We start from the raw sequence: 14020 nt of genomic DNA, 5'->3' as shown, positions 1-14020 counted from the left end.
ACAGTATGCTGATGGCCTTACCAGTTAGTCAGCCATCAGATCTTAGGTCATGCATGATAAAGTAGATCATGCAATAGGTACATAAATACATAATTACCAATATTGTCTAGTAAGATCCCTATGAACTGGTATACAGTATCTCTACTTGCTTTTTCCACACATATTGGAATACCTGAAAAAGTATTGCCAGCAAGATGTAGATAAATGGAAAATACAACTAAATAGCACTTGTAATGTTGCTTGAAAAATACAAATAAATAGCCTGCAAGTTAGCTGAACTGAAGAATTTCAATGAAGCATATTTTAGAAAACATACAAAGTCTTCAAACTAAAAGCTACTACAATTGCTGAAAATCATCTCATCTTTTCAAAAGTTTCAAACTACTTACTGGAAGTTTCAATATCTTGCAGAGTTTTGATAACTCTGGTTTCAATATGAGACTCTGGTTTCAATATGAGATGAAGGCTCCTCTGAGCAGTGCATATTTTTTCTCTCGCTTCTAAGTCAATTTCATGAGCATCATCTGTAGTACCACCAAAAATTGGAGACACATGTGGGACAGCATCTTAGGATTAACATGAAAGAAATATATACCTGACTCTTTAACTTTCTTAGCAGGTGATGATATTAAAGCTCTATAGCTCCTAGCAGTCATTTGCTTTCTCTTTTTATCCGTCGGAGGAATTCTCACATTGAGATTTTTAGACTTGCTCTCGCCTTCATTCTTCAATGCATTACCTTTCTTCTTACCAGAGGAATCTGAGCTTTTGCTATAATTCTTACAGCCTGAGGGACTTGTGCCAGATGATTTGTCAATCCTCTCTGACTTTCTTAGCGGACTTTGATCCACTTTCTTGACTTGCCTTTCTATCCTCCCTTTCTTTAAAGGGGTTGACACGCTTGGATTTTCCAGGCGTTCTGATTTCCTCGAGTTAGAATTTTATGCGACTACTTTTTTTCATGGGAGATTCCCTGGTGGACCTCCTCAACGGAGAGGAGCCCTTGGGTCCAGAGCTAGAAGCAATAATCTCTTTCCTGTCCTTCCCTTTTCCACTGGAAATTTTACTACTAGGGTTTGCATTTTGCATTGAGCAAGAGATGCCCAAATCGTGCAGATCTTTCATTTTCTTGGCGCCACCCTTGCTCCTGGAGCTGCCAGCATCATTTTTCTTTTGAGATTGCGCACGGACCATAGGTTCAATGCTGGCTGCGAAAAAGCCCTCAACTTCAGCTAAACTAATCAAAATCAAGATTGCAAGAGTATACAAGGCGTGCTATCTAGAACGCAACCTACCAGGATACCTACAGGATGTAAAACAGGAAAGGCAAAGTGGAATCAAAGAGTGCTGCGCTCTTCGATTGAAGACACGGCAATGTGGGGAAAAAAAGAGGAAAACGAACAAAAACACAAACGAATTGTGAAACCACGAACCCTAACCAGTGCTCAGCGGTTAAGGCGACGCCCCCTCGTCCGGCCCAGCCCTCCTACTGGCCGCTGCGTCCTCTATCGCCGTTCTGCGGGGCCGCAAAGAAAGGGGCAAAATTTCTCAAGTTTTTGTGCAAGAACAAAAAATTAACTACCACTTACAACGAACGGAGAAGATAGAGATCCAAGAAGAAGGCGCGATCGGGAGCTGACGAGAAGGGTACGGCGATGTCGGCGTAGCCCAGGGGAAGGGAAGAAGCAGTCGGAGAGCGTCTCTCGTCGATTCCCTTTTCTCGATCGAAGCAAAAGGTCTCTGAGTCGCCCTGCCTGCCCTAGGTCTCCCCTCGCATGAATTTTAATGGAAATCTAAGGGAAAATATTAATAATAATTGAAAACATCAACTTATTAAAATCATTTTAAAACATAATTACACTTTAATAAAATATAAAAAGGCACGAAAATGCGGCGCGGGGGAGAAGACGAGCTAGAGGTGCGAGAGCGGGAGAGGGACGAAAATGGTGCGGGAGAGAAGAGGGAGGCGTACGAAGGAAATCGCGGACTCGCCCGATAAAAAACCCTGGATATAAACCATCAACGACAACACTAAACGACAATACTTTTAAAAGCGTTGTCTTTGGCAAAAAACCCGCTAAAAGACAACGTTTTCGACAACGCTTTTGTAAAGTGTTGTGGTTGACCCAAAATAAACGCTAATAGACAACGCTTTCTGTACAAACGTTGTCTTTTGATTTCAAAAGACAACGCTTTTGACTAAAAACGTTGTAAATTGAAATACCACAACGCTTTTGCTAAAAACCGTTGTCTTTGGGGCGTTGTCTATTAACAAAATTCTAGTAGTGAGAGGACACATCCTCCTCAAATCCTTCATCATCTCACTTGCCCCAACTTGAGAGGATACAACCTTCTCAACTCTTTCATCGACATGGCCACCCCGACTCCAGATGATACAGCCTTCTCGACTCTTTTATTGACACGACCTACTCATCTCAAGGTTTGATACTATGCCAGAGGAACATTCTGATTTCAAGGTCGTTTTTAGTTTATGTCAAATTAGATATTGTTTCTTGCAATTATTATGAGAAGTTTTTGATACTATAGCAACCCGAGTCCTTACACTCGCATAACAACTCTCGAGTCCTCACACTTGAACAACAAACCTCGAGTCTTCACACTCGAACAACAATCCTCAAGTCCTCACACTCGAATAACAATCCTCAAAGTCTTCACATTCGGACAATATCCCTCGAGTCCTCACACTCGGACAACAACCCTCGAGTCCTCAGTACACTCGAACAACTCTCGAGTCCTCACACCTCGAACAACAACTCTCAATTCCTTACACCTTGAACAATAACCCTCAAGTCCTCACACTGGGACAACAACCCTCGAATCCTCATACTCGGACAACTAGTCCTCACACTCAAACAACAACTTTCAAAATCCTCACACTCGAACAACAATATTCAAAGTCCTCACACTCGAGCTAACAACACTTGGGTCTTCACACTCAAACCTACACTAAGTCTTTCAAAAATATACGCTCTCCCTTGTATTTAAAGATCTTGGCTCCGCTCGGCTTTGCCCGACTTTATCACACCAATCATAGTTGTGACCCCCCTAGCTCTATGTATGATTCCCTTCAGAGTGTTTAATATCAGAAGGAACTGGTGTATCATTTCATATCTAAGTTTATATGTTATCTTACAATGCGAGATCGCTTGAGATCCCTCATTTCTCTCACTAGAAATACAATTAGATCACAAAATAACAACTCAAGTAAAATCTTTGTTCTATTAGCAAAAACTACATGAGTTATATTGGCAAAAAATAACCTTTCGTTGAAAAATTACAAGAGTTACATTGGCAAGGAACATAAGTGAAAACTATGATTGTTCTACATCATCAAGGTCTTCTAGCTAGAGGGATTTCGTTGAAGACTTTTTCTAAGTCCAAGCAAAAATTAAGAGGAAGATGGCCGACTTCTTGTAGCTCCTTCAAAGTTGTACCTAACCATTTTAATCATGTGATCTCTAGGCTACTCGTACATCTCTTTTTTCTTGGTCATTTACCATTCCTCCTCTCCAGTCTGTAATTTTTGAGTTCTACTTCCTTGGTCAAGAGTTTTCTTCAGACAGCTTTAGTGGTCAAGTATGATTTTGTAAACGGATAATAAACATCTCTCATAATTAATGTGATTTTTCTTTTGCAGTTAGAGCCGGCACCCAGGAGAGGAGAGTCAGATGTACATGACTTGCAGAACACCCGATTACTTTCTCTGAGTCAGCTAATTAGATCATGTTAGATCCTATGATCAACTCGATATTCACATTCCAAACTGCTAGAGTTAGGTAGTTTTATGTATAATCAATCATGTTGAAAACGGCACATGCTGGTCATTAATCTGTAAGGGGGGTTCATTTTGGTTGGAGGTGGCAAGGCTAACCATGCAGCTCTAGGAGCAGCCTTTGTTATTCCCTTAGTTTCGTGATATTCATCCCCATTTCCCATCCGTCTCATTATTTACTGTAGAGGGTTACGTTCATTTCAACTTGCACATTGCTAAATAACCTTTCAGTTCTAATTGTTCTTCTTAAATTTCTGTATATTTGTTGTCCTAACAATCAATGATTCATCTTGGTAGAACAACTTCAGGTTATAAAGTAGCTTTGTTTTCCTGCTATCAAATCTGTGTTCTACAATTTGACTTGATTCAGGTTAATTTGACAATCAAAGAGAATTTTAAAGAATTTCCTTCATGGTAAAATTCGAGAGAAGCTAAACTTCTTTTATTTTTTCCCTTTGATTTATTGCGTCGTGATGGCCAGGAAGGTTTTTAAGTGAGAGGTATAGCAATAGACCTGCGGGTGGTACACTTTGCTGGTACAAGATAGGGACGTGCCATTAGTTCTCTGCTCCTGCGCGGGTCCCAGGTTTTTAAGTGAGAGGTATAGCAACAGACCTGCGGGTGGTACACTTTGCTGGTAAAAGATAGGGACGTGTCATTAGTTCTCTGCTCCTGCGCGGGTCCCACGTACGAGGGAAGGTAAATCATTTGTGAAACAATGGGTGTAAGTATAAATCTCAATTAGTTTTATTTGATTATTTTTTAGAATGATCGGTTTGATTCAATGAAAATTTTCTATCGATCATTAGGATAAATCAGAAAGTATATATAGCGACTAATCCAAACATCCAGCATTCTTTGATTACGCTTTTCATTTGAAAGTAAATTTCTATAAATAAATCATAATTGAAGATCGAGCCGCAGAGGACATGTAAAAAAAAATGATAACCCCAGTAGCCACATCTCTAGGATGGTCGGCTCGGTCCCACGGAAGTTTCCCACTGACCACCAGGGTAAATCGAAAAGCGCATACGGCGGTTAATCCAGATGCCCAGCATCCTTTGATTGCGTTCCCCATTTGGAGGAAAATTCCTGCAAATACGCTGTAGCTGGGAATCGAACCACGGGTCCCTGAATTACAATCCGGATGTCCTATCGTTGCACCATTGTCCCAGGGACTGCAGAGGACATGTAAGTAGCTAGGGCGTGCTGATTCATTAATTGATTAATTACTACCTGCCATATCAATTACTGGACGTATTTATTGTCGGGAAAAAGTAAAAAAATAAAATAAAAATACACCTCATTTTATTTCTTTTTTTAAATATATCTTTATTTTAGCTCGTGCTCGATCGGCCGTAGGTGAATTCCTCACCCTGCTTGGGTGGTGATCGATGGAAGGTGCATGGGCCCCTTCCACCTACGACTTACAGCGCATCTTAAAAGCTCCAACATGTATATGTTTTGGCTATTTAACGCTCACTGAAGCCCAGGTCGCTTCGCCGCCGAGCTCTAGTAGCATAACCAGTTCCGGCTTTGGAGGGGTACCGCTCTTTAATTATTCGCCTTTTATTCTTCAGTTTGGAGATTGTTGCCTTTATTCTTTGATTGGAATCGAGAATTTTGGCTTGTTAGAACATATATTAAGGGAGATTAGTCTGCATTTAGGGAGCCATGGTTGTGATCAACGTGCGTCAGTCGATGATGGTGCAGCCGGCGGAAGCGACGCCGCAGCGACGGCTGTGGCTCTCCAGCCTGGATCTGGTGATGCCGCATCACCACACGATGAGCGTCTTCTTCTACCGGCCGGATGGGTCGGCCAACTTCTTTGACGCGGCGGTGCTGCGCGACGCGCTGGCCCGGGTGCTGGTGCCCTTCTATCCCATGGCCGGGCGGCTGGCGCGCGACGAGGACGGTCGGGTCGTGATCGACTGCAACGGCGAGGGGGCGCTGTTTGTGGAGGCTGATGCGGAGGCGACGGTGGACGACTTCGGCGACTTCGCACCCACCGGGAAGCTGGAGCACCTCGTCCCCAAGCCAAACGCAGACTACGCCGACGGCATCTCCGACTTCCCGCTCTTGCTCCTCCAGGTGCATGCGTACTTACCCCATTTGATGAATTGTTTCAGGCAAGTTTAAGAAAGACGTATCCAAATTAAAATAACTAAAATAATAGATCTTACTTTTGGATAAATTTATGGTAGAAAAAATGTAAACATAGTGTGTCAATATTTTTTCCCCCCTTTTTTATATATAGATATGATTCTAAATCTTATTTTTTGTGAAATTTAAATGTATATTGTAAAGATATGAAATTTCCTAATATGCAATAAAAATAAAAAATATGTTAACTTAAATACTTATCTTCTTATTAGTGACCATAACTAGCTCTATATCTATAATAGTATCCAAATTTTATTCTAGATCAAGCAACTAATTAATTAGTATTAGACAACAAAAGAAATCACATATATATAGATTTTTAATATTTGATTTGACTCTTATAAATACAATTATTCAACAAAAAATGGAATTTGTCGTCATTCAGCAATCTCACACGGTCAACTCTATGATCATCTGTGAGTAAGGATGGCAATTAGACCCGGACCCGATGGGGAATCCGTTCCCCGATCCCATTTTGACCGGGAAATCCCCGAATCCGAGAAAGCGGGGATGGGGATGGGGAATCCCCGAATCTCGGAAAGCCAGGATGGGTAGGAATGGTATTCCAAAAATTCTCCGTCCCCATCCCCGAACTCGACTTTGATAATTTCATTCATTGAGATTCATTAATTTGATTATATCCTTATATCAAATGAAAAAATAAGCCATATTGATAATTATTTGTTTGAATACTATAGTTTCATTATTTCTAAAATAAATAATATTTTCTTTTTTTAATTAATAAAAAAGTAATAAATTTTAAAAAATACTTTTTAAATATGTCATGACGGGGATGGGGATGGGTATGGGTATGGGGATACCCATGGAAATACCCGCAGGGAAAACCACCTCCGAAATCTGTGGGGATCTCCGAAACCCGCTGGATACCCGAAACCCGACGGGGACAGAGATGGTATTTAAATTATGATACCCAACGGGGATGGGGACGGGGATGGTATATGAGTTTGGGTTTCGGGGACGGGGATGGAGAAGGCTTCCCCACCAATCCCCGAACCCGTTGCCATCCCTATCTGTGAGAAGGTAGATCGACTCTTATAAGTACAATTCTTCTATAAAAAGGTCGAATCTGCCAACCCAACAGTCCCACGATCATATATGAGAAGGTAAATAAAAAACCTACAGTTGGCCACGATGAAAGAAAGTATATTCTCGGCTTTAAACCTTTGCTCTCTTCTACAATTTTACTTCATCATAACCAACTCAATTATGCTCCGGAGCTCTTATAAGTACAACTCAAACGTACCTTAAGTGCAAGAAATTAAATAAGACTAAATTAAACATAGTCTGAGGTAGTGTTAATTATGTTCATCTTATTATTTTTATGAATGAATGAAGGTGCGTTGGTAAACTGTGGATTAAAAATATGAATGTTTTTTAATCTTAATTTGTTTATTAAAAAATTTTAAAACAATATGAATGCTAAATTTGATCTAATGGATGCATGCATTCACACAGGTAACGCACTTCAAGTGCGGTGGTGCAGCCTTGGGCGTCGCCACGCAGCACCACGCCGTCGACGGCGTCTCTGGCGTTCACTTGATAAACTCCTGGTCCGAGGTTGCCCGCGGCCTTGGCATCTCCGTCCAGCCAGTCATCGACCGGACCCTCCTCCGCCCTCGCAACCCACCCAACCCTACTTTTACTCACATCGAGTACCATCCCCCTCCTTCCATGAACAGTCCTACCTCTGCTGCCCAAGTCCCAAGCCCTGCCGCTGCTGTCGGCATCTTCAAGTTCACCCAGGAGCAGCTTAACCTCCTCAAAGCCAAAGCTCCCCCGGGTGGCAGCTACAGCACGTACGTCCTCCTCGCTGCCCACGTGTGGCGCTGCGCGTGCATAGCGCGCGACCTCCCGCCCGACCAGATGACCAAGATCTACATTCCGACTGACGGCCGACACCGAGTGCAGCCACCACTTCCGCAAGGCTACTTCGGGAACGCGGTTTTCACGACCACGCTCATCGCTGCAGCAGGGGAGGTGACGATCTGGAGGGCAGTCCTTCCCCGGCGGCCAAGATGATCCAGAAGGCTTTGGTGAGGATGGACGCCGCCTACTTGCAGTCGGCATTGGACTACCTGGAAATGCAGCCAAATGTGAAGGCTCTGGTGAGAGGCCCTCACACTTTCAGGTGCCCATCCCTCTGCCTCAACAGCTGGGCGCGTCTGCCAATCCACGCTGCAGACTTCGGGTGGGGCCGACCAATTTTCACGGGTCCAGCCCGCATCGCCGGCGAAGGTCAGTCGTACGTTCTGCCAAGCGCCGCCGGGGATGGTGGCCTGTCGGTGACCATCTCCTTGCAGCCTGATCACATGTTGAAATTCCAAAAGCTCATCTATGATATCTAAGACTTTGATCATATTAGATCACCTATATATGTTATTTTTAGTTATGATTTGAAATTGTCATGTTTAATATTAAGTCAGTTATTTAAATTTCTGATATGTATAATGTATCCATGCAAACATTAATTAATTTGAAGTGTGTGTTCTAATATTAAGTTGGATTTGCAATATTCTCAATATGGATTCTCTTCCATATTTGCAAATATTTACAACCAATTTGACATTCCCTAGCTTGACCAAGCATACACAATGATGGTGAGATAAAAGGAGGTCTTAGCTCCTGGGGCATAGCTGAGTTGGTTATACGATGCAGTAGAGTTGCAGAAGATAAAATGAGATCTTAACGCGGCACTTTCTTGACCCGATCAATATAGACTTCCTATAGTAAAATCTTTACTTGGTCGATATAGACTCCATGTGGCATGTCATTAACATGGTCAATATACATTTGAATTGTTTAGAGTCTTAATTGTGTTTGATTAAGATGTGTTGGGTCATGATGACTTTAGAAGAAGCTCGACCTAGATTATGAAGAGATCAATAGAGTTGACTTTGGAAGAGATCGGTATGGATTACAGGGAACTCGATAATGTTTATAAGGAACTCGACAGTACTTATAATAACGTTACCGAGTCAAATTCGTATGACAAATTATCAAAGTTAAATTGGAATGAGTTATAGTCGCATCAATTGTATAAAGACATTAAGTCAAGAATTCCAACAAGTATCTTGTCAATAGTAATGAGTGTCGATTTCAAATGCAAGAATGTAAATGTTGGTTGCAAATGAAAGAAGTTTGCAGAATTACAGATGTTGGCCGATTATGCAGCCTCCCAGTAAATCTCAGTCGTCCGAAAGAATCCTCTTTTCTTCTTCTTTTTCTTTATAAGGTAATAACACTGGTAATAGAAGATATGCACAATTCAACTTAAAAACTGCTCGACTTCTACTATTCTCCGTCTTGTTGTCTGCTCTATTTTCCTATTCTAACTTGAGCATCGGAGGAGCCAAGTCAATGGCGAAGCTAAGCCACATATATCTTTACTCGAGCTTTAGCCCAGGGGCTATCCAAAGGTGTGTGGAGGTGAGGGAGGGAGAGAATTGTAAAAGTAGAAAAATATGCAATGAATTCTGTTATAGTTCAGATGTTTTTTTTGTTAAAAAATTTTAGTCCGGACAGTTTTATAATCCTGGCTCCACCATTAGGCCAAGCCAAGGTATACTTTGACCTTCTTTTTTTTTTAATCTTTTTGTTAGAAGGAAGCTGACTCCTTAGGGTGCGTTTGGTTGGATGTAGGGATGGCAATTAGACCCGGACCCGATGGGGAATTCGTTCCCCGATCCCATTTTGACCGGGGAATCTCCGAATCCGAGAAAGCGGGGATGGGGATCCGGATGGGGAATCCCCGAATCTCGGAAAGCGGGGATGGGTCGGGGATGGTATTCCAAAAATTCCCCGTCCCCATCCCCGAACCCGACTTTGATAATTTCATTCATTGAGATTCATTAATTTGATTATATCCTTATATCAAATGAAAAAATAAGTCATATTGATAATTACTTGTTTGAATACTATAGTTTCATTATTTTTAAAACAAATAATATTTTTTTAATTAATAAAAAAGTAATAAATTTTAAAAAATACTTTTTAAATATGTCATGACGGGGATGGGGATGAGTATGGGTATATGGGGATACCCATGGAAATATCCGCGGGGAAAATCACCTCCGAAATCTGTGAGGATCTCCGAAACCCGCTGGATACCCGAAACCCGACGGGGACGGAGATGATATTTAAATTATGATACCCGACGGGGATGGGGACGGGGATGGTATATGAGTTTGGGTTTCGGGGACAGGGATGGAGAAGACTTCCCCGCCAATCCCCGAACCCGTTGCCATCCGTAGTTGGAGGTCATCCATGATTATCTTGGTTATCCATCCCAAGTTATTAATCAAAACCTTATTTGATTTAGGTAATCGGCGATTCCCAAATAATGTTTCATGCCCGACACATCAGCATATATGTCAGCAAAAGAGGTCATCCAACCTGAAATCAGAAAATCAAGGAAAACTGAGGTTTTTCTTGATTCCAGGGTTAAGAGATATTTTTTTACAAAATTACCCCGCGAGGCATGATCGCAAAACCTTCTCCTCTGCGAACCCTCCGTGAGCGAACCCCTAGCGGTGGCGGCGATTCAAAGCCTTCGTCCACTGCGAACGATCGCAACCCTCCTCTCCGCTTTCCAAGATTCGAAGCCTTCCCCTTCCGCTCCTCCTCTAACAGCTTACTCCGCTGCACCGCCCCTGACCTCCTCCTCATCCTCTTCCTCGTGGTGAGTTAACAGATTCGATGCTTCTTCCCACTCTGTTCTATTTGGATTTCAATCTTCTATTCTAATCCTCTGAGTCTTTTGGCATCGATTCCATTTTCAGGTGAGTTGACGAGTAATTCGTTCCTTCGCCTCGTTTCTCTGTTTTCCTTTTGTAGGAAAATAGCGTAGGGTAGTGTTTGGAGAAGGTATTTGAGAAAGAGTTATTTATGTATGGAGGCTTCCTTTCGTGAAAAGATGCCCCTTTGCTGGGGATTAGCTTTGGCTTGCAATTATTCGATTTCAGAATGGAAAATAATGTTTTAAGTCCCTTTGCTGGGGATTAGCTTTGGCTTGCAAATATTCGTCCCAATTGAAGTACCATCAAACAGCAATTCGGGCAATTCTGAAAAAAATCAAATAATGTTGTAAGCCCTTTTACCCTTCTTTAAGTTTTATCTTTCTGCTAAATGTATATCTCCTAACAAAGATGATAAGTGATTGAAAATATATATGATAAATCTAATTCTTGTTTGCTGATTCCTTTCTCGTTATGACAGGGTACCTTCATCTAATGGAAAATCATCTTTTGATTGTTTCACAGTGGAAGCTTCACTAATCCTGATCAGACATGGAGGATCTTTAGAGATCAAGTAAGGACAATTTAAATGAATATGTTGTTTGGCATTTTTTTTTTCTCCTTGCAGTTTTAAAGAATTGATTTAGGTAATTGGAAAAAATGATTTTCCCCCAAATAATTTGAAGTTTTTACTTGAATTCCTAATTAACATTCTTTCTTGTTAGCTATGTAAAGAATGGTTCATATGAAGATGGGTTATCATTTGAAGCTTTGTGCATTGAATTGATTTTAGCATCTAATTAAAACTATTTTATTGTCTTCAGGTCATTGACCTTGAACTGTCAACTGGCATACCTATGCTTTACACATACAAGAATGGAAAGTTTGTTCGAAGAGGCAGCCCAATTCCTCCTTCTGAAGCAGTAAACTAGATAATAAAGGAAATGAATGGTTGTACAAGTGTTTATGTATGAATACTTCTGTGATGGTAGAGTTCAGCAGATTTGTCATTCAAGAGTCTTAGGTTCTGTGATTGTCCCTTTGTAATTCGTGAGTGTACCTCTGTTAATTCTCTGCTATTCGAAGGACCGGAAATCAGTTTAGTGACAAAGCTTCAAATGATAATCCATCTCTGCTATTCTCTGCAATATTTATTTTTATGTATTCCTAGTTTGAAATGTAAATTTCTAATTGACATTTTTAATTTCTAATTAGTTTTTGATTTATTCAATTCGGTCGATTTGGTTTTGCTCAAATACTTACCCCGATTTATTAGAGTCTTTCTTAAGATTAATTTAAAATTTTAAAATTTATAATATATATTATATTATTAATATTATAATTAATAATTTAATTTAATTTTTAAAATGATTATAATTGAACTAGGGGTAATATAGTAAATGTTAAAGTAAATAATGTATTAAAACCTTCAAACAAACAAGGTTTTGTCTCAGTCCCTAGAATTAAACCTAACAACATTAAGTTATGTTTTATTCCTTATAATCTTGGTTATGTGATTACTTGGTAATCACATAACCAAAGTGATCATGGATGATCTCCAACCAAACGCACCCTTAGGGTCATCCATTTGACATCATCCCACAGAAGACAAATAACCGACTTGGTGGAAGAAGATCTGTTTAAAGAAGCCAAATCTAGTTGCAGCTGACTCAACCAAAATCAACAAAAGGCAATCCTGTAGGAGTTAGACCCATCCCTCAATCTCAAATCGGATCATATAGGATATAATATTTCCATCTTGAGCTACTAGCTGTCATCTTTTTCTGAGATTCAATCTTAATTAAATACATAGCATAAAAGACCACCAATACTTTTATTTTAAAATTAAATATACTGAAAACTTTGAAACCTATACAAATAAGTTAGGATTAGTACAGATGGTCTATATATGATCTAGGTATATAGGAACTTCAATTCCGAATTAAACCCCTGAACCTACGTACCATGAATTATTCAAGCCGTTTTCACCTAATTTTTACCTCCCATCATAATTATCTGAATTATATTCAGTTGCCTCCTTATTTATTTCTCACGTTGTGTCATGATGATCGAAAAGGCTAGCTTTAAATGAGAGTTTTAGCTAGCAATTAACCCACCGCAAAAAATAAAAAGTGGTGGGCGATACTCTTGTCTGGAATGTCAGAACATTCATTGCTACCTACAATATCAATTAGTTAGATTGCCTTCGTTATCTTTCGGAGTTGAAAAACTATTTTAACAGTTCCTAATAAGTAAAAAAAAGATATTTTCATCTTCCTTTTTCATGTTGTGAACTACCTACCCTTCAAACTTCGACGGATAGATTACTGGTCCAACAATTTTCTTAAAATTTACTGCAGTTGATGGTTAGTCCTTCTGCAGCGTTCTAGCTCTGATACTACTTGTTGGATCGATATGGACCAACAAGAGGGGGATGAATTGCTCCTATAAATAAAATTAGATCTCTTGTACAACTTTACAAGGATAAACATTAATTTCAATAATTAAATAAATCTGACATAAATTAAATGAAATAAACTTAGTAAGAGGCAAATACTTACCCTGAATACAAACAGATGTACTTAGTAAGAGGGGGTGGTTGTAAGTCAAGGCGGTTGAAGCTTACTATCAAAAACTCCTTATAGTAGTACAAGACAAAAGCTAAGAAAAATATTACAATTAAAATGTTGTCTTTTTCTTTAGCTTCTAAGTCTATTTAAATCTACACAAACTAATCTTGACCATTGATTGTAGATAGGATTTGATCTTGATCTTTGATAAAAAGATAAATATTATCCATTTAAAAAATAAATCTTTATCAATGTTTGAATAATCCTTGATTAAGGATAATCTCTATCCTTAATTTGACCGATGATTAAAATCATCTTTAAAGCTTTGATTTAAAATCAAAGCTTGAGTCGTCCAAATCCAAGACCAAGTCAAATTTTGACTTGGTCAAAGTCAACAAAGTTGACTTTTTTTAGAAACATAGTTTGAGTGATTTCTAGCCAACTAGAGTCAGGCTCACCTGAATCCGACTCTGGCTTTCTCCCATCGAGCGTCCTTCCTCCCGGGTGTTCGTTCCTCGGACACTGCGCACGTCCTTCTCGCTCTACCGGTTTACTCTTCCGCAGCTTCCGCGTCCCTCGGATGCATTGAGCCCGTCAGTTCACTCCACCGTGCTATCTTTCTTGACCACTGTGTCTTCCGCTCGATTTCCTCTGCTCCTAAGCTCCTGCACTCTTAGACAGAAGGATCAGACAATAGGACTTAACCTAACTTAGTTGATCACATCAAAATCAACCGGGGC

At 40.2% G+C, this 14020-nt stretch overlaps 2 long non-coding RNA genes and 1 pseudogene across 2 annotated transcripts; 2 read left to right on the top strand and 1 right to left on the bottom strand.

Annotated features, from left to right (window-relative positions):
- Positions 1-131: 131 nt before the first annotated feature.
- Positions 132-2115, bottom strand: LOC141815389 (uncharacterized). Its single transcript, XR_012600544.1, has 3 exons — positions 1440-2115; positions 596-1208; positions 132-524 (listed from the first exon to the last, which is right to left on the bottom strand). It is a non-coding gene; the product is annotated as an uncharacterized LOC141815389 (long non-coding RNA).
- Positions 2116-5467: 3352 nt separating this feature from the next.
- Positions 5468-8322, top strand: LOC141822275 (hydroxycinnamoyltransferase-like; annotated as a pseudogene).
- Positions 8323-10486: 2164 nt separating this feature from the next.
- On the top strand, positions 10487-11832 carry LOC141815651 (uncharacterized). Its single transcript, XR_012600570.1, has 4 exons — positions 10487-10655; positions 10756-11059; positions 11192-11284; positions 11535-11832. It is a non-coding gene; the product is annotated as an uncharacterized LOC141815651 (long non-coding RNA).
- Positions 11833-14020: the final 2188 nt, after the last annotated feature.

Source organism: Curcuma longa, chromosome 2, assembly GCF_044706935.1.
Source record: "Curcuma longa cultivar G26 ecotype Majalengka, Jawa Barat chromosome 2, ITB_CL_G26_1.1, whole genome shotgun sequence".
In the NCBI taxonomy this organism is placed as follows: domain Eukaryota; kingdom Viridiplantae; phylum Streptophyta; class Magnoliopsida; order Zingiberales; family Zingiberaceae; genus Curcuma; species Curcuma longa.
Note: the sequence above shows the minus strand (reverse complement) of the source record. Positions and strands in the feature narration are given on the sequence as shown.